The sequence below is a fragment of the Ranitomeya variabilis genome, chromosome 1 (genome assembly GCF_051348905.1).
Source record: "Ranitomeya variabilis isolate aRanVar5 chromosome 1, aRanVar5.hap1, whole genome shotgun sequence".
Taxonomy (NCBI): domain Eukaryota; kingdom Metazoa; phylum Chordata; class Amphibia; order Anura; family Dendrobatidae; genus Ranitomeya; species Ranitomeya variabilis.
Window position 1 is genome coordinate 312,413,656 of NC_135232.1, and position 21,919 is coordinate 312,435,574.

Sequence of the window (21,919 nt, forward strand, 5' to 3'; positions counted from 1 at the left end):
ATAATCCTGCCCCCCACATTACCACATAATCCCGCCCCCCCACCACATTACCACACATAATCCCGCCCCAACACATCACCACACTATTGTTATTAACTTCATTTTAAGTTAATTTACCACCTGCGTAAGCGCTATTGAATGTTGTCATTATTTACTTTAGTTTAATCACCATGCCAAGATCACACCCATCCTCAAAAAGCCCTCCCTCGACCCATCCTCTGTGTCTAGCTATCGCCCGATATCTCTTCTTCCTTATGCCTCCAAATTGCTGGAGCAACACATCCATCTTGAAGTGTCCTCTCACCTCTCCTCCTGCTCCCTCTTTGATCGATTACAATCTGGCTTCCGTTCCCATCACTCAACTGAAACTGCCCTAACTAAAGTCACCAATGACCTACTAACTGCCAGGAACAAGCGACACTACTCTGTCCTCCTCCTGGACCTGTCTTCTGCCTTTGATACTGTGGACCCCTCCCTTCTGCTACAAATCCTCTCATCTCTTGGCATCACAGACGTGGCCCTTTCCTGGATCTCATCATATCTGACAGATCGGACATTCAGTGTCTCCCTCCGCCACACCACCTCCTCACCTCGCCCCTTGTCAGTCGGCGTTCCTCAAGGCTCTGTTCTAGGACCCCTACTCTTCTCCATCTACACCTTCGGTCTGGGACAGCTCATAGAATCCCACGGTATGCAGTACCATCTCTATGCTGATGACACGCAGATCTACCTATCCGGACCTGACCTCACCTCCTTACTTACCAAAATCCCGCACTGTCTGTCTGCTATTTCAGCCTTCTTTTCTGCTCGCTTTCTACAACTGAACATGGAAAAAAAAAACAGAATTCATCATCTTTCCCCCATCTCACTCTACCCCTCCACCAGACCTACCCATCAATGTCAATGGCTGCTCACTTTCCCCAGTCCCACACGCCCGGTGCCTCGGGGTGATCCTCGACTCTGCCCTCTCTTTCAAGCCACATATCCAAGCCCTTGCCTCCTCCTGCCGCCTCAAACTCAAAAACATTTCCCGGATCCGCGCATTCCTTGACCATGACACCACAAAAACACTAGTGCATGCCCTTATCTCCCGCCTCGACTACTGCAACCTCCTACTCTCTGGACTCCCCTCTAGCACTCTGGCACCACTCCAATCCATCCTACACTCTGCTGCTCGACTAATCTACCTGTCTCCCCGCTATTCCCCAGCCTCTCCCCTATGCCAAGCCCTTCACTGGCTTCCTATCGCCCAGAGACTCCAGTTCAAAACCCTCACAATGACCTACAAAGCCATCCACAACCTATCTCCTCCATACATCTGTGACATGATCTCCCGATACCTACCAACACGCAACCTCCGATCCTCTCAAGACCTCCTTCTCTACTCCCCTCTCATCTCTTCTTCCCACAACCGCATCCAAGACTTCTCCCGTGCTTCCCCCATACTCTGGAACTCTCTGCCCCAGCACATCAGACTCTCGCCTACCATAGAAACTTTCAAAAAGAACCTGAAGACTCACCTCTTCCGATAAGCCTACAGCCTGCAGTGATCCTGAACCTACTGAACCGCCGCACAACCAGCTCTGCCCTCTCCTAGTGTATCATCACCCATCCCCTGCAGACTGTGAGCCCTCGCGGGCAGGGTCCTCCCTCCTTATGTACCCGTGTGCCTTGTTTGTGCTCATGTTTAATGTATTTGTCTATATTTGCCCCGTATTTCACATGTAAAGCACCATGGAATAAATGGCGCTATAAAAATGAATAATAATAATAATAATCACCAGCAGAGTTAATTAGATAGCAATGAGCGTGCCGAGCGTTAGCTGGCTGGAAACATCTAGTATATATCTCCAGAAAAATCACATTATGATTTTAAATACGGTAATTAAGTTGCATTTTATTGCATGCAATGAGTATTTGATCACCTACCAACTGGCAAGAATTCTGTCTCTCACAGACCTGTTAGTTTTTCTTTAGGAAGCCCTCCTACTCTGCACTCATTACCTGGATTAACTGCACCTGTTTGAACTTGTTACATGAATAAAAGACACCAGTCCACACACAATCCCACTTCAACATCTCCATAATGGCCAAGACCAAAAAGCTGTCTAAGGACACCAAGGACAAAATTGTAGACCTGCACAAGGCTGGGATGGCCTACAGAACAAAGGGCAAGCAGCTTTGTGAGAAGGCAACAAGTGTTGGCACAATTATTAGAAAATGGAAGAAACACGAGATGACTGTCAATCTTCATCCATGCAAGATCACCTCATGAGGCAAGGATGCTTTGAGAAAGGTCAGTAATCAGCCAAGAACTACACGGGAGAACCTGGTCAATGACCTGAAGAGAGCCGAAACCACAGTCTCAAACATTACCGTTCGCAACACACTACGCTGTAATGGATTAAAATCCTGTAGGACACGCAAGTTCCCCTGCTCACGCCAGCCCATGTCCAGGCCCGTTTGTAGTTTGCCACTAACCATTTGGATGATCCAGAGGAGGCGTGGGAGAAGGTCATGTGGTCAGTTGAGAACTTTTTGGTATTAACTTCACTCGCCGTGTTTGGAGGAAAAAAGACAAGTACAACCCGAAGAACACTGTCCCAACCATGAAGAATGGTGGGGGACACATCATACTTTGGGGGTGCTTTTCTGCAAAGGGGACAAGACGACTGCACAGTATTGAAGGGAAGATGGATAGGGTCATCATGCATTGCGAGATTTTGATCAACAACCTCCTTCCCTTAGTAAGAGCACTGAAGATGGGTCTTGGCTGGGTCTTCCATCATGACAATGACGTGAAACACACAGCCAGAGCAACTAGTGAGTGGCTCCGTAAGAAGCATTTCAAGGTCCTGCAGTGGCCTAGCCAGTCTCCAGACCTGAACCCAATAGAAAATCTTTGAAGGGAGCTGAAACTCAATATTGCTCAGCCAAAAGAAAGGAAAAAAAAAAAAAAAATGAAACCAGCTCACCTGCTAGGCATGTGCTGTGGGGAAGCTCGGATACCGTGCAGTCATCACGTAAATAGTAGAGCAAAACAAGAAAAAAAAAATCCAGCTTCCAAAAATAATCCAATTTATTGAGAGTAAAATGCAAAGTCCAAAAAACGTGGTGAACAAGAGAGTGAGTAGCAGCAGGCTACGCGTTTCGAACAGTGTGTTCTTTTTCAAAGCTGCTCCATATGCATCACAGCAGGATTAAATACCAGCCGTAACCAATCAGAATGATTGGGACTCACATTTGACACATATATATAAGTCCACAAAAAAATGATAATAAAAACATAATATACAAAATACAAATACACAAGAGACAGATAAAAATATACAAAAGTGATGACCTAATAGTAAAACGCAATTTCTTTGCGAGCATTTAAGCCCGCAGGATAGCAGGTATTAAGACAGAAAATTCAATAAACTTCATGCATTATTAATCATTTTTTTGAAGTCTCCTCCTATAGCCAATATCACAAATCTCTGAATGCTGGTAATCCAAAGACAGTCCATGTTCCACTAATGACAAATAACAAAATACTGAGAGCATATAACATAAAACAAAAACTCCCATAAAAATACACAGAAGAAAAAAAAAACCCCAAGAGAAAAAAAAAACAACAACAAAAAAAAACTCCAAGCTTCTTTAATCCTGGCAATACTTCTCGTACCTGGTTGCATCATACTGGCTTCTATCATTGTGGAGCTGCCAAATGCCGAACATGTGCGCATTCTGTTTTCGCACATTCCTTTTATGACAGTAGCAATAGACAAGAATTTAAAATACAGCAGTTTATTAACTGCAATAGTAAAAATGTAGTATATATGATTACATGTATCAAATGCAATCTGAGTTACATAGGATGCACTACTCGTATGCTTAAAACTCGTATTTCAGAACATATCACTGATATTCTTCTTTCTACTAATAGCATTCGCTCCATGTCATACGCTTCTAAGCATTTTGTCACTTGTCATCAGGGGAAAACGGACTTTCTTCGAATCATTGGCATTGAAAGACTTGCGATGTCAGCCAGAGGAGGAGACTTCAAAAGACATTTAATGACGCGTGAAGCTTATTGGATGTTCTGTCTGAACACTTGCCATCCTGCGGGCTTAAATGCTCGCAAAGAAATTATGTTTCACTATTAGTTTTTTTTTTGTTTGTTTTTTTTTTCTCTCCTGGGTTTTTTTTTTTTTTCTCTTCTTCTATGTATTTTTATGGGAGTTTTTGTTTTATGTTATATGCTTTCAGCATTTTGTTATTTGTCATTAGTGGAACATGGACTGTCTTTGGATTACCAGCATTCAGAGATTTGTGATATTGGCTATAGGAGGAGACTTCAAAAAAATGATTAATAATGCATGAAGTTTATTGAATTTTCTGTCTTAATACCTGCTATCCTGCGGGCTTAAATGCTCGCAAAGAAATTGCGTTTTACTATTAGGTCATCACTTTTGTATATTTTTATCTGTCCTCTTGTGTATTTGTATTTTGTATATTGTTTTTTTTATCTTTTTTTGTGGACATATACATATGTCAAATGTGAGTCCCAATCATTCTGATTGGTTACGGCTGGTATTTAATCCTGCTGTGATGCATATGGAGCAGCTTTGAAAAAGAACACACTGTTCGAAACGCGTAGCCTGCTGCTACTCACTCTTGTTCACCACGTTTTTTGGACTTTGCATTTTACTCTCAATAAATTGGATTATTTTTGGAAGCTGGATTTTTTTTCTTGTTTTGCTCTAATATTGCTCAGCGACAGCCCTAAAACCTGAAAGATCTGGAGAAGATCTGAATGGAGGAGTGGGCCAAAATCCTTGCTGCAGTGTGTGCAAACTTTGTCAAGAACTACAGGAAATGTCTGACCTCTAATTGCAAACATAGGTTTCTGTACCACATTAAGTTCGGTTTTTCTATTGTATCAAATTATTAAATTGCATGAAATAAGTACCGTATTTTCCGGCGTATAAGACGACTTTTTAACCCCCGAAAATCTTCTTAAAAGTCGGGGGTCGTCTTATACGCCGGGAATCGTCGTGTACGCTGGTGTATATGGTGGGTGGGGAGGGGGAGTGATCCTGATGACGAGGGGGCGTCTCACAGGAAAGTGAGTAATCCCCATTACCTTATCCTAGCGGTGCAGCGTGGGGGTGTCAGTGCTGGGAGCGGCGGCGGCTGCTGTGTTCTGGTGCGGCGGCTCCTCTTCTGTGTGGGGCCTCTGTGCTGTGAGGTGGCGGCGGCAGCGGCGTATCTTTATCCAGTTGGGGCTCCTCCGGCATCTCCTTAGCCCTGGAGGCCCCGCCGCAACTCCATCGGTGCAATGTGGTGGCCTCCGGGAAAATGGCCGCTGCTCAGATTCAGATCTCGTGTCCCGAGATTTCGGGACGAGATCTGAATCTGAGCAGCGGCCATTTTCCCGGAGGCCACCGCATCGCACCTATTGAGCTGCCTCCGGGAAAATGGCCGCTGCATTGCACCGATGGAGTTGCGGCGGGGCCTCCAGGGCTAAGGAGATGCCGGAGGAGCCCCAACTGGATAAAGATATGCCGCCGCCACCTCACAGCACAGATGCCCCACACAGAAGAGGAGCCGCCGCACCAGAGCACAGCAGCCGCCGCACCAGAGCACAGCAGCCGCCGCCGCCACTCCCAGCACTGAGACCCCCACGCTGCACCGCTACGATAAGGTAATGGGGGATACTCACTTTCCTGTGAGACGCCCCCTCGGCATCAGGATCACTCCCCCCCCCCCCCCAAAAGGCACATATTCACCGGCCCTATAAGACGACATAGGGTGTATAAGAAGACCCCCGACTTTTAAGAAGATTTTATATTTTAACTGGTAAAGTTGGGGGGTCGTCTTATACACCCAGTCGTCTTATACGCCGGAAAATACGGGTATGTAAAAATCATACAATGTGATTTTGTTTTTTTGTTTTTTTTGTTTGTTTTAGTAAAAAATAAAAAACGTCACCATCAACATGGCAGTGAGAAAAAAATCACCAGTCTATTGCAAATGTAAAGATCTGCACAGTGTTGAGAAGGAATTTTGGCCCATTTCTCACTGTAAAGTTTCAGTTTATTAATATTTCTTGCATAATGTTCAGGCACAGCCCTCTTTAGGTCATGCCATAGCATGTCCTCAGACTTTGGCTATTCTAAAACACAATCAAAGCTTTTGCGCCAGTAGTCTTTTGCAGTTCTCTTGTTTTGTCTCACCTCTTCCAGGACCCCATTACAGAATGCCCACTTTTAAAGGAGAGTTGCACCAGTCTGAATTTTCTCCGTTTGCAGACAAGTGTCTGTGTACAGTCAAAACTGTAAAAGCACCAGTCCAACATTTGTTTTATTTCAGTACTGGAGTGGTGCCAATAAAACAAGTTCCATGACCCTAGTATTATCATCACCGGCCACAGTCTATAGCTCCTCCTGGTGCAGCTCCGGCCCTGATCCGCCATCTTGTGACCGCAACTTTTGACTGACTGGAAGTCAGAGGTAACGGTCACAAGTTCTCAATATAAAGCTACGAGAGGCTCGTTCTGGCTCTCAGACTAACATCGACAAGAGACTTTTGGCTCACACAGCAAACAATGGAGCGATCCAGCAGGTCACAACCTGCAGAAGACCGACTGGTAACAAAAGAATATGGCAGCTGGTAAGTAAAATACTAGGTGCATAGAGCTTAGATTAGTGACACCACTCCAGCAGTACAATTTAACTCCTTTACCCCCCCCCCCCCCCCCCCCAAACCTGTTTTCACAAAAATGACTAGGCCAAACTTTACAGTGTCACTTTATAGCTCTGGAATGCTTTAATTGATTCCACAGATTCGGAGACTGATTTCTCGTGACATATTGTACTTCACGAGAGTGGTACCATTTGTTCAATGGACTTGTGTTTATTTGTGAAAAACAAATAATCCTAAATTTGTCAAAAATTTTGCAAATTTACAAAATTTTAATTTTGATGCCCTTAAACCAGAATTATGTCACACAAAATTGTTAATAACCAGCATTTCCCACATGTCTACTTTACACACAGCATAATTTTTAAAACCATTTTTTTTTTCTTAAGAAGTTAAGACGGGTTAAAACTTAGCCAGCGATTTCTCATTTTTCCCAGAAATTAATTCATTTTCACAAGGGTAAGGAGAGAAAAAGGACCCCAAAAGTTGTTGTGCAATTTTTCCTGAGCACCCAGATACCCCATATGTGGGAGAAAACTACTAAGGCGCACGGCAGGGCTCAGAAGGGAAGGAGCACCGTTTGACTTTTTGAACTCAAAATTGCCTAGAATCATTAGCGGACACCATGTCACGTTTGGAGAGCCCCTGATGTGCCTAAACACTGGAAACCCCCACAAGTGACCCCATTTTGGAGACTAGACCACTCAAGGAATGTACCTAAATGTGTAGCAAGCACCTTGAACCGCCAGATGCTTGACAAGTTTATAGGATTGAGCAGTGAAAAATAAAAAAACAATCTTTTTTCCCCACAAAAATGTTATTTATTTAGCAAGCATAGCAGAAGAAAATGGACCCCAAAATTTGTTGTGTAATTTCTCCTGAGTGCGCCGCCGATACCCCATATGTGGGGTAATGCTACTTTTGAGGCACAGTGCAAATTTCAGAAGGAAAGAAGCACCACATTGGAATTCAGATTTTGCTGGACCGGTTTCAGGGTGCCATGTCACATTGGCGGAGCCCTTGAGGTGCCAGAACAGCAGAACCCCCTATATGTGAGCTCATTTTAAAGAACTATACCCACCCAATGAATTCATCTAGGGGTGCAGTGGTCATATTGACACCACATGTGCCCCACTGAATTTTATACCATTGGGCGGTAAAGAAAGAATAAATTACATTTTTACCACCAAATATTTTTTTACCCCAGAGCTTTTAATTTTTCTTCACTGAAGGGGTTAAATAGGATTACATTTTTATAGGGTGGGTCATTCCAGAAGTGGTTATACCAAATATGTGTACATTTTGTTTTTTGTTTGTTTTTTCATAAAAATATGCAGTACATTTTTTTTTTCAATGTTGTGATTTAAAAAAAAATATTTTTACAACTTTTAACTTTTTCCCACTATGGGACTTTCACTTTTTGCTGTCTGATCACAGTTCTAGAGCATAGCATTGCGGGAGCATTGCTATGCTTTGTTCCAGTTAGTTACAACGGACACGTTAGTTAGATCATACACTGCACATGATCTAACTCACCTGCTAGAGCAGTGCTTCTCAACTCCAGTCCTCAAGACCCACCAACAGGTCACGTTTTAAGAATATCCTTAGTATTGCTCAGGTGATAATTTCATCACCTGCTCAAGCATCAATTCCATCACCTGTGCAATACTAAAAGGAAATCCTGAAAACATGACCTGTTGGTGGCTCTTGAGGACTGGAGTTGAGAAACACTGTGCTAGAGCCTGATGACCTGGATGTCGTCATGACAACATCCAGTCACCATGGCTATGAACGGGGCCCATGATGATGTTGTGGGGGCACAGTTCAAAGGGTAGAATGGGCTCCCTCCCTCTGCCTTCTAAATGCTGCAATCGATATCGTGCTGGGTGTAAGCTGTCAGCAGGGCTGTGGAGTCGGTAAGCCACAGTTGCGACTCCGACTCCTGGATTTTATCAGGTTCCGGCTCCGACTCCGACATAAATGGCCAATTCTTAACAATAAATTTACTGTTGTAAAATATTAACATCGCGCTTATTCAGTTTCTCACCATCATATAAGTAATCAGACCACTTAGAGCAAAAACTATATTTATTAGAATACAATTAGAATATAGCAAATAACTTTTATAAACTTTTCTAAACTCTTGTAAGTAAATATGCAATAAACACTTATGCAGTTAATAAGCAGAAATCTATAAATTTGTCCTCAGAAAAAGTATTGCCTCTGTCAGATCCTCCTTCATGGATGCCCTCAAATCTGATCTAATTATTTTGAGAGCAGAGAACAACCTCTCTACACTAACTTGGGTTGGTGGCAAAGCAGTAACCACTCGGGCAACATCTCTGAATGTCAGGATACAGAGGAATCGCTTGTTACACTGTTATTTTTGACGAACGGTCAAATTTCTCAATTTCTTTTAGTGCACATGAAAAATTCTGCTGAAATGTACTGGCTGTGTTCTTTGATGGGGATGACTCTTCTATGCGGGAACGCTTTGCACGGTCCTTGTGATCCAAATATTTTTCTAAATTAAATTCTTCATCAGTTGATGAGGGTGAAGATGTGGCAAGACGACCAAATTCTTCTTGTTCCTCCTGACTGTTCTGCAACCCTTTCATCCTTACTGCTATTTCAAACAGAGCTTCTTTTCCTTTAGTTAGCTGTTGATCATCTAGAAGAATCGGATGCATTGGGTCTACATAAACAGCTGCCAAAAGAATGTTATTTTGTAATTGTAGCTCCTCTCTCCGTTTCATTGATGTAGCAATGCCACTTGCAATTAACCCTCCTCTTTGGGACAGGCGAAACATCAGGTTCTTCCACTCCTTTAAGAAAATACCTGGAGTTAAGTCCTCTGCTTGTAATTTTTTAGTCACTGTAAATGGGTGCTCTAGCAATTTTTCCAGCTCAGTCACCTGATTCCACTGACTTTCATTTAGCGTCAGTTGAGGGTTAGCGATGTCTACAAGAAAGGTTTTCAGTTCAACCAAGCGCTGAATCATTAAGTACTGCCCCATCGTGTGGCTTGATCAATAATTGCCCCTTTTCCAGCAAGTCTCTTCAAAAATTGAGTCAACTTTAGGGGTTCTGGCAACAGTAGCCAATTTTCTCACCTTGCCAATCAGTGCAGCAGCATGTCCTTCTTGCAGACTGTCTCTTATAGCCAGCTGTAGCGTATGCACAACACAGCACATGTGATGAATGAAAGAACGTATTGACACAGTTTCAACAAGATCTAAACTATCATGTTGCTGTTCATCTGAAGCAACTTCAGTTTGCTCTTCAGTTACAATACTGTGTTCCTCTTTATCGGTCGTCCATGACAGCACTACGGAGAGAGGGGATCCGCCCTTCAGGAACAGGAAACCTACAGATACATAAGGGCGGCACCTCTCCCACGCATCAGTTGGTTTCCTGTTCCTGGAGGACAGGATTCCCTGCAGATACGACTTCGTTTCTCCTATCAATACCCAGGCCAGCTGTCCGACCCAGGTAGCGAGGGGGTCTCCTACCTCGGGCAGTGCGGGTCCCTGGAAGCGCCACGGTGGGTCCGGGTAGGGCTCCACGACAGTGAGCGGTGCAGTGTGGAGCGACGTCCGGAGGAGGTCCATCCCCAGTGGTCAGCAGGTGAGTATGTCCCCCCCCCAGGGTCCGCTCTCCCCCCTGGGCCTCGGTCTTCCCCACTCTGATCCCCGTCGGTGCGGTGCGGCGTCCTGTGTGCTCCTTTCGATTCGGGACCGGAGCTGGGGGTCGGACGCCGGCCTCTGCCGCGGTCACCGCTGGGCTGCGGCCGCGGAAGCGGCGGTGGCGTAGCGGGGGGGCGGCTGAGTGGTCCGGCGGCACCGTTCCCCGGCACGTTTCTGAGCGTTCTGCCCGAAACCGGAAGTGACGCGCAGGGGGCGGGGCCAAAACCGGAAGTCAAACGCCGGCCGGTTTTTTTCTAAAAACGCCGCTGTCCTGCATGCGGCGGGGGCGTTTGGGTGCAAGGGGGGGGGGGGGGGGGGGGGTGGAGCAGTCACCTGCAAGTCGGGGGGGTGGATTTGGCCACACACCTGCACTGATTCCGGATCCGGGGGAAGGGCTATTTATAGCCAAACAGAATGCTGCAGCACTGCTTGTGAGCCCATCTGCAGCTATGGATGAGCCGGAAGCTGGCGTCGGTCTGCTGGAGCAGGAGCAGGACAGATCCTCGGAGAAGTCCCATGCGAACCCCCAGCTGAAGACCCGCGGACGCAGTAACCAGACCAGTCGCAGATCTAAACAGAAGGATCTGGACCGACCCCCCAGTAATCCGGTACCTACCGCTACTGCCTGGGTAAGAGATCTTCGTGAATGTACCCTTCCCATAGGTGGCGGAAGAGTCTCCTGATTTCACGTCAAACCTTAGGGAGATTATCAGGAAGGAGGTGAAAGATTCCCTGAAATCCCTGTCCCGGGAGCCTTCCAAAAGAAGAAGGGAGCCTAGCGCCTCAGATTCGGATTCGTCCGCTGGCCCTAGTAGGGAGAATGAGTCAGACGCCTCTGTCTCCTCAGCGTCCTCTTCGGAAGAGGAGTCTAACCGGTTCTGTTTCCCATTGGACCAAATGGACAAACTAATTAAATCAGTTAGATCCACCATGGGGGTGGCTGATGAAAGGCCAGAACTCTCTACACAGGACCTAATGTTTGGCGGTCTAGACCCTAAAAAACGTAGGTCTTTTCCGCTCAATGACAAGGTCCAGAACCTCATCAAAAGGGAATGGAAAAAAACAGAGAAGAAAGGCTCTTTTCCACCTGCCTTTAAACGCAGATATCCCTTTGAGGACCCCATGGTGAATACATGGGATAAGGCGCCGAAATTGGACGCAGCGGTGTCTAAGGCGTCTAAAAAATCATCTATCCCCTTCGACGACATGGCTTCCCTAAAGGATCCTCTCGATAAGGCTACGTTCACATTTGCGGTGTGCGCCGCAGCGTCGTCGCCGCAACAAAACGCATGCGGCCCTATCTTTAACACTGGGGCCGCATGGCGCCGCATGTACATGCGTTGTCATGCGTTTCGGTGCGTTGTACGCCGCATGCGGCGTTAGGGCGCACCTGTCAGGGCGCGGCAAACGCAACATGTTGCATTTTTTGGGCGGCGCAGACTTTGTAAAAAACGCATGCGTCGTGTTTGCGTCGTGTTTGCGTCGTCGATGCGCCTTTTTTCCCATTGACTTGTATTGACAACGCAGACGACGCAAGTACTTGCGTCGTGGTGCGTTGTACGACGCATGCGTTTTCCAATAAAATATGCAAAACATTGTCTAGACTTTGTCTAGACACTAAAAAAACACTATATATATATAAAAAAAAAAAGGGGGGTTGTCATTGTCTTTCACAAGGCTATCCACACAGCACACAGAGAAGACACTGAGAGGAGCAATCTGCTTTCCAAACCTGTAAGTATATATTTCTCTTTGCATATTTTTTATTCTGTGTTTTATTTTTTTATTTTGATTTAATTTGTGCAATGTTTGGTCTGTGCTATTGTACGGTTATGGCACTGTGGGTTGTTAGTGAAAAATTGTGTTTTTTAATCTGGTTTTGATGTACTTCTGGCGTTATATGATGGCGTTTGTCACCGGCCTTGCTTGGTTTTGGATTGGTTTTAGGGATTTTGGGTTGTTCTGGTGTCATGCGGTTGTTCAATGTCTTTAATTTGGCTCATTTTTTCTTGGTAAATTTCTGTTGCATGTCTTTTTATGGTTTCTATTGTTGGGGGTAACCGTATGGCATTTTCTTGTCTCATGTCTTGCTGTGTTTTATTATGCTGTTGGCTTTTTTTTTTCTTTCCTTGAGTGTCTTTCTTGCTGGTGGGGGGGCTACATTTATGATGTTTCATTTGTATTGTATTGTTCTGTGCTGCTATGCCATTCTCTTTTCAATTGTAATTTCCCTTTTTTTTTTTTTTTTTTTTGGTTTTTATCTATGATGGTTTTACGTCGTTTTCCGTATGGCTTCCGTATGTATCTCCTTTCTTGAATGTTTCCATTGCCAAGTGTGTAGTATGGCCTTTATTTATTTATTTTTTTTTTAGTTGGGGTTTCTTTTCTATTTGACTATGGTTTATCTTTTGGGTTGCTGTATATTGTAACAGCGGTTGTCCCGTAATGTTTATTGCTTATTATCTAGAATGGTATTTATCGCCTTTTTCTGATGTATTTCGGTGGATGTCACCAGATGGTGTTATTTTGGATCATGTCTTGTTGTAATTGTAAATTATGGCTTTCATTAGTTTGCTATTTCATTGTGCCTTTTTTTTTCCTGTAAGGTTTTTTTTTAAAGTTTTTATCTTTAAGAATTTTGACATAGGTGTCTATTTTTGCTTAATTTTGTTTGGGTCTATTCTTGTATTGTTTCTTCGATTGTATTCTCTTGCAATGTATGGCGTTGTGGTGTCGCTTTTTGAGTTTGCATTGTCCTATCAGTCAACAGTCAATTGTGGTTGTTTTAATGTTTTGGGCCTATTTTATTGTATGTGGCATTGGATGTGATTTTTTCCTCATTTATTCATTGCAGAACAAACTTGCCAGAATGCCAAGTTCTTCTGAGCATAGCCAATCGGCGCGGGGGAGTGCGGTGAGTAATTATGTCCAGTTGCTTACTATTTGCTGCCATTTGTAGCATTGACAATAATTTTGTTAAACAATTTTTCCAGGCTTCTTCAAGTGAGGGAGAAGGCACACAGCGGGAGCAGAGAGATCGGGGCCAAGATGTAGCGTCAGGCCGGCGAGTGAGTATTTTTTTTTTTTTTTTTTATCTTTTTTTTTGAGTAGCATCCTGCTGTGAGGAACATTAAGGCCCCGTCTCACATAGCGAGATCGCTAGCGAGATCGCTGCTGAGTCACAAGTTTTGTGACGCAACAGCGACCTCAGTAGCGATCTCGCTATGTGTGACACGTACCAGCAACCAGGCCCCTGCTGCGAGATCGCTGGTCGTGTCGGAATGGCCTGGACCTTTTTTTGGTCGTTGAGGTCCCGCTGACATCGCTGAATCGGTGTGTGTGACACCGATCCAGCGATGTCTTCACTGGTAACCAGGGTAAACATCGGGTTACTAAGCGCAGGGCCGCGCTTAGCAACCCGGTTTACCCTGGTTACCAGCGTAAATGTAAAAAAAAAAAAAAAAAAAAAAACAGTACATGCTCACCATCTGATGTCCGTCAGGTCCCTTGCCGTCTGCTTCCTGCTCTGACTGAGCCGCCGTAAAGTGAGAGCACAGCAGTGACGTCACCGCTGCGCTCTGCTCTCACTGTACGGCGGCTCAGTCAGAGCAGGAAGCAGACGGCAAGGGACCTGACGGACACCGAAAGGCGAGTATGTACTGTTTGTTTTTTTTGGTAACCAGGGTAAACATCGGGTTACTAAGCGCGGCCCTGCGCTTAGTAACCCGATGTTTACCCTGGTTACCCGGGTGCTGCAGGGGGACTTCGGCATCGTTGAAGACAGTTTCAACGATGCCGAAGTCGTTCCCCTGATCGTTGGTCGCTGGAGAGAGCTGTCTGTGTGACAGCTCCCCAGCGACCACACAGCGACTTACCAACGATCACGGCCAGGTCGTATCGCTGGTCGTGATCATTGGTAAATCGCTATGTGAGACGGGGCCTTTACATTTGAGGAGCATCCTGGTTTCACTAGGGATGTTTACTAAGCTTAATTACATTATAGCTTGTCAGGGCAGCAAGTATTGGGGGAAGGTAAAATAAAGTTGAACTCCCTGCACACAAACATTCCTAAATACAGGTGTAGAAAACATCAATATACATACATCAAATGGCAAAGGATAGGGCAAAGGTACCTATCATGCCAGGTGCTGGTGGTTGTTAATATTTGCATATTTGTAACCTATTTGTTTTCTAATTTTTCTAGGTTTCACAACGGGACCAAGGAGATACCGGAATTGATGTTGACCTCCTGATCTCCAGCATCCAGGAGCGAGGCCCGTTGTGGGACAGCCGTGACCCTCGGCACATGGACCAGGTGGTGTCGAGGCGTTTGTGGGCAGAGGTGGCAAAGTCGCTGTGGGATGGCTTTGACAGTGCCTCAGCGAAGGCCAAAGGCAACTTTAGTGAGTATTGCAGAGACGCTGCTATGACCCATCTTGCCAGGATAAACACAACCGTGTGTGATGCGATCAACGCCTAAACTTTGCATCGCACACGGTTGTTTTATCCTTTTAAAATGCTAAATATCTAACTATTTTTTTGTCTTTACATTCACAGTGAAAAAGTTGAGGACCAGATGGCGATCCATGAAGGACCGTTTCAATAAGGGGATCCGTGCTGCGGAGGAGCAAGCTCGGAGTGGTGCTGCTGCGTCCAAGTCGGTGCCCTATAAATATAACAGGGCACTACAGTTCTTAAGACCGGTCCTTAGCCACCGACAGTAAGTATTTTCTCAACATACCATATTGCACAGCCACATTGTACATTGCCCAGACACATAGCATATTGCACAGCCACATAGTACATTGCCCAGCCACGTACACATTGTGCATCCACATAGTATATTGCCAGGCCACTATATCGCAGCCACATAGTACACGTTCTAGCCACGTATCCACATAGTATATTTCCAAAGGAACATAGTGTATTGGCCATCCATGTAGTCAGCGTAGCATATTGGCCATCCTTTTACCCTAGTGTAATGGTATATAGCCCATTAGTAATTTTTTTGGTTAGGCGTGAGTCATTGTAGTCCATGACAGGTTACGTTCTGAGTCAGGGTAGTTCTGATCGCAGGAATAATGACGTCTGGATCACATGATCCTAACGTCATGGCCGTTCCTGCGATCAGATCAGCAAAGTTTTTCTTGACTTTAAATTTTATACTATTTTGGCGGCATAGGCAGCATCAAGAAAGATTTTTTGTCAAAAATTTTTTGAAAACGATGACAGAGGTATGCATTGGCTTTGTCAGCGGGAATGACCAGTCATTTTCTGCCGTAGGTATGTCCATGATTGTTATCGTCAGCCCTAATGGTCAGCTGGCGATAACAATCAGCAATTTATTATAGGCCACACAGACTGAGAGACAGGGGACTGTAATGTATTGATGTGTCATGTAATGTTAATTTTATTACAGGAGTTGGCGTATGTGATAGGTAATTAATTGAAGGTTAATTCTTTCCTTATCTTTTCACAGGACACACAGCAGCACCCTCGAGCGAGCTCGCCCCGCAGGAGCGGCCCTTCATGAATCGCCATCTGACCCGTCACAGCCCTCCCACAGCGACAGCAGGCTTGCACCACCATCTGGAGAACTGGCAGCCGGTCCATCAGGTGTTCCCCTGCACGAGGCCTCTGGCGCACCTTCGTTTGGGAATTCCCGACAGCGCCAGCGGGCCTCGGACAGGCCAGCCATGCCCGAATTTTTGCATTTGAGCACGGTTTTCCAGAACTGTTTCAAGGCGTTGAGCGATAAAATGGACACTCGTCTGTCCAGTATCGAACGGCGCCTTGAAAATATGGAAGCCGAGCTCTCAAATCCGGCCAAACATTTTTTAAGTACTATTGGTAAGGGCATGGTGGAACACCTTACGCCGGAACTCCAGATTTCGGTGATGCAATCCTGCAACAATGCCTACGTGAGGGCTCTGCAGCAGGCTCGGGTCATGCAGTCAGCGACACTGCCCGTAGTGCCGTCGCTGGCTAGCATGACTCCGACTCCTGCTGCAGAGCCACTCCAGCCACCCCACCCTGGTCCAAGTGCCGAGCGACGCCACCACAGGCACCATAGCAGTGTGCCGCTGACTCCTGCTCCTGCCAGGCCCTCATCCTCCCGCAGCCATCATTCTGGGGGAGCTGCCGCAGGAGGCAAAAAAAGAAAGCACAAAAGAAAGAGGACATGCACTGAGGCTCTGGCTGCTCCAATACAACCAACAAGTACACGTCGGGGCTCTAGCCGCAGCAGGAGCAGCCAGAGCCAACCAAGAACCTCACAAAGGCTCGTGTTGCCTCCTCCCTCCCCTACCGAGGTGGCGGTTTCCTCCCCATTATACCCTGCGGAGGGTTTAGACCTGCCATCCAGCCTCCTGGACTATAGGTCAACATCCTCCTCGTCATCATCCTCATTTTCCGCTCCCCATTCCCAAAAAGAAACATACCATTCCCCCATGGTGGCACAGGTTGATACCCCCTAAGTTTATTTCCCCTTTTGTTTTTCTGTTTCCCCCCAATAAAAAAATTTTGTTTTCAAACAACAATATTTGCTCTTATTTTCCAGTATACTTCTCAGCAAGTCACACCGTGCGCCGTCTACACATATTTTGTGCTTCAAACACCTCATATGCAATGTCAGACACTATTTTTACCATTTTTATTTTGCCTTTTTTGGTGTGTCTCTCATTGCTGTATGAGGTGTTCACAAACAATAAAGTGTATGAGGTGTTTTCAATCACTAAGGGTATGTGTCCACGCTCAGGATTGCATCAGTATTTGGTCATGATTTTACATAAGTATTTGTAACCCAAAACCAGGAGTGGGTGATAAATACAGAAGTGGAGCAGATGTTTCTATTCTACTTTGCCTCTAATTGTTCCACTCCTGGTTTTGGCTTACAAATACTGATGAAAAATCGTGACAAAATCCTGATGCAATCCTGAACGTGGACACATACCGTAAAGGTACCTTCACACTTAACAATGCTGCAGCGAAACATACAATGATGCAGATCACTGCAGCATCGCTATTTGGTCGCTGGAGAGCTGTCACACAGACAGCTCTCTCCAGCGACCAACGATCAGGGGAACGACTTCGGCATCGTTGAAACTGTCTTCAACGATGCCGAAGTCCCCCTGCAGCACCCAGGTAACCAGGGTAAACATCGGGTTACTAAGCGCAGGGCCGCGCTTAGTAACCCGATGTTTACCCTGGTTACCAGCGTAAATGTTAAAAAAAACAAACAGTACATACTCACCATCTGATGTCCGTCAGGACCCTTGCCGTCTGCTTCCTGCTCTGACTGAGATCCGGCCGTACAGTGAGAGCAGAGCGCAGCGGTGACGTCACTGCTGTGCTGTGCTCTCACTGTACGGCGGCACTCAGAGCAGGAAGCAGACGGCAAGGGACCTGACGGACATCAGATGGTGAGTATGTACTGTTTTTTTTTTTTTTACATTTACGCTGGTAACCAGAGTAAACATCGGGTTACTAAGCGCGGCCCTGTGCTTAGTAACCCGATGTTTACCCTGGTTACCAGTGAAGACATCGCTGGATCGGTGTCACACACACCAATTCAGCGATGTCAGCGGGACCTCAACGATCAAAAAACGGCCCAGGCCATTCCGACACGACCAGCGATCTCGCAGCAGGGGCCGGGTCGCTGGTACGTGTCACACATAGCGAGATCGCTACTGAGGTCGCTGTTGCGTCACAAAACTAGTGACTCAGCAGCGATCTTGCTAGCGATCTCGCTATGTGAGACGGGGCCTTAAGGGTATGTGTCCACGCTCAGGATTGCATCAGGATTTGGTCATGATTTTACATAAGTATTTGTAACCCAAAACCAGGAGTGGGTGATAAATACAGAAGTGGAGCAGATGTTTCTATTATACTTTGCCTCTAATTGTTCCACTCCTGGTTTTGGCTTACAAATACTGATGAAAAATCGTGACAAAGTCCTGATGCAATCCTGAACGTGGACACATACCGTAAAGGTACCTTCACACTTAATGCTGCAGCGAAACATACAATGATGCAGATCACTGCAGCATCGCTATTTGGTCGCTGGAGAGCTGTCTGTGTGACAGCTCTCCAGCGACCAACGATGCCGAGGTCCCCGGGTAACCAGGGTAAACATCAGGTTGCTAAGCGCAGGCCGCCGCGCTTCCGATGATTACCCTGGTTACCAGTGTTAAATGTAAATAAAACAACAGTACATACACTCACAATTGCGTACCCCGGCGTCCGCTTCCCTGCCCTGACTGAGTGACGGCCCTAACAGCAGAGCGGTCACATCACCGCTGTGCTGTGCATTCACTTTCCGGCCGGCGCTCAGTCAGTGCAGGAAGTGGACGCCGGGGGACGCGAAGATGAGTATATGTCCTGGTTTTTTTTTTTACTTTCACACTGGTAAACAGGGTAAATAACAGGTTACTAAGCGCCGCCCTACGCTTAGTAAGCCGATATATACCCTGATTACCATTGTAAAACATCGCTGGTATCGTTGTTTTTGCTGTCAAACACAACGATACACGGCGATCTGACAAACAAATAAATATGTTATATGGTATGGTATAAATTTTGTCATTGAAGCAGGGTAGAAAACTGAAGAAATTTTTTTTATTAAAACACAACATTTTAAAAACAAAGGGTTCCAAGTTTTTTAGATAAGGCACATTACATTGGTGAACTATTTTTAGCATAGTCACACCAGAATACAGTCCAACAGTTTACTACACCATTGTATCTTGCCATGACACACGGCCAACATCTGACACAAAATAGGCCGCAAAACGATCCCTCATCTGCGCAATTTCCACACTTGTCCTCAGCGGATGATCATGGAAATCGGGCAATGGGTTGGCTATGGTTTCATCGAGATCCACGTTCAGTCTCTCTTTGGCCAGAATATAATTGTGGAGAACCACACACGCCTTCACCACCTCATCCACTGTCTCAGTTTTCAGATTAATGGCGGATCCTAATATCCGCCATTTGGAGACAAGGATGCCAAAGGCGCACTCCACAGTCCTTCTGGCCCTGGACAGTCTGTAATTGAAAACCCTTTTGGTGTGGTCCAAGCCCCGACTGGAGTAGGGTTTCAATAGGTTGGCAGACATTTGGAATGCCTCATCCCCAACCACCACAAATGGCATCGCAGGGCCTTCGGTGTGGGGAAGAGGTCGTGGCTGTGGGAAATTAAAATTGTTCCCATATAATTTTTGGCCCATATCCGACTCTTTAAATGTGCGCGAGTCATTTGCACGGCCAAACGCACCAATGTCCACTGCGAGAAAACGGCAGTCCGCACCGGCAATTGCCATCAGCACAGTGGAAAAGTATTTTTTATAGTTGTAGAAAAGGGATCCACTTTTCCCTGGCTTGGTAATCCGAATGTGCTTGCCATCCACCGCGCCAATACAGTTTGGAAACGAACACACTTGGTCAAATTTCTGTGTGTTGTACTCCCAGATTTCGCTTGTAGGGACGGGTAAAAATTCCTCCCGGAGATTATCCCACAAAGCGCGGCATGTCTCAGCAATAATTCCGGAGAGAGTGGAGACTCCAATCCGGAACTGAAATTGAAGGGATCTCAAGGTCTCTCCGGTAGCCAGGAAACTGCCAAGAAGATAAAGAAATTACATTAAAGTACATTGTAATTTAGAAAAGTACATTGACCATACCACCCCCCCAAAAAAAAAAAAAAAAGGGAAGAACATATCTCAGTCATTCAAACAGCTACGTACCGTAGAGTCACCAGCAGCCGCTCCTCTGCGGAAATAGCTCTCCGGAGCTGCGTGTCCTGCCTGCTAATGGCTCCTTCCACCCGACGCAGAAGATACCGGAAGCTCTCCTGAGACATCCTGGTGTATTCGAAATATTTCTCCAGGTTGTCATTCAGTTCGCCAAACAAGCTATGGTAGGCTCCATGGCTCTCCCGGACTTCCAAGATAGGGTGTATCCAAAAGCGGCGACGACTCCATCTCCGTTTTTCCCTTTCCCTGATGAAAACAGGCGACAGCATAGGCATGAGCCAAAGCAAATTCCATCTCCATATCCATGTAGATACTGTCCATGGGACGCTCCATCATGAATACCAGCAAAATGGGAGGAATTCATGTCTGCCAGGGTATATATACACAATTACATAAACACCAACCCTCTTCTAGCCATTGGTGGTCCTTATCTATTGTGTAGACACTTTTTTTTGTGGGTGGGATGAAGAATGACTCACTGCACAAAAAAACGCATGCGGCGCAAAACGCTGCGTTTTTTGTTGAAAACGCAACTGCGTTTCAAAAAAACGCAGCGTTTTGCATGCGTTTGTTTGCGTTGTGCGTTGCGGCGCCGACGCTGCGGCGCACACCGCAAATGTGAACGTAGCCTAGGAAGGCTGACTCATTCCTTAAAGGGACATGGGAGATGTCGGCGGGTGCCCTGAGACCTGCTGTAGCCGCGACATGTGCAGCCAGATCGATGATGGTCTGGCTGGATCAGCTAGGGTCTAAGTTGGAAGGCGGTGTTTCCAGAGATTCTATGTTGAAATTCCTGCCAACAATTCAGAATGCCGCTGCCTTTCTCGCGGACGCATCTGCGGATTCGGCAAGAATGGCGGCTAGGGCGGCCGGACTATCAAACGCAGCACGCAGGGCCCTATGGCTGAAATGTTGGCCGGGTGACCTTCAATCCAGATCCCGTCTGTGCTCTATCCCATGCGAAGGGGAATACCTGTTTGGTCCAGTCCTAGACGAACTGCTGGAGAAAGCTGGAGACGAGAAGAAAAAGTTTCCCAATCTACCAACTACCTCTTACAGGCGTCCCTTCGCAGGGAAGAGATTCTTTCGGAGGAGACCAGCCAGAGACCAGAGCAGATGGGATGAGAAAAAGAAGAAAGGTACTGGATTTATGTTTGGAGGTGGAGGACGTCAGGAGCCATCTCGTGAGGTCAAAAAACCACCCCAATGACTAGTCGCCCCGGTGGGAGGTAGACTATCTGCCTTCTACCCGGCCTGGTCCAAAATCTCCAGTAGTGATTGGATTTTGGGGTTAATAGCTACGGGTCTGCGGCTAGAGTTCTCTTCCATCCCTCAGAACTTCTTCAGAGTTACCCCACTCAGGTCCTCTCCAGCAGAACAGGCGGCCCTGGAAGCAGAAGTTCACGACCTGCTCAATAAGAATGTCCTGTCAGAGGTTCCGGAAGGAGAACAGGGTAGAGGATTCTACTCTCCTCTATTCCTAATAAGTAAACCTGATGGCTCCTTCAGAACAATTATTAACCTTAGGGCTCTTAATAATTTCCTGACCGTCCAATCATTTAAGATGGAAACTATTAACACCGCAATAAAGCTACTGTTTAAAAACTGCTTTATGGTAGTATTGGATTTGAAGGACGCCTATTACCATATCCCTATTTATGCAGGTCACCAACGATACCTGAGGGTGGCGGTAAGGTTGGATGGGGTAATCAGACACTTCCAGTATAGGGCCCTCCCCTTTGGTATATCGGTCGCCCCTCGAGTGTTTACCAAAGTTATGGCGGAAGTTATGGC

At 46.1% G+C, this 21,919-nt stretch overlaps 1 protein-coding gene and 1 long non-coding RNA gene across 2 annotated transcripts in view; one reads left to right on the top strand and one right to left on the bottom strand.

Moving 5' to 3' along the window:
* Positions 1-21,919, bottom strand: part of ZMAT5 (zinc finger matrin-type 5) — an 84,260-nt gene that overhangs the window by 48,989 nt on the left and 13,352 nt on the right. The window lies entirely within an intron of this gene.
* On the top strand, positions 14,654-15,867 carry LOC143793956 (uncharacterized). Its single transcript, XR_013220352.1, has 3 exons — positions 14,654-14,776; positions 14,931-15,093; positions 15,853-15,867. It is a non-coding gene; the product is annotated as an uncharacterized LOC143793956 (long non-coding RNA).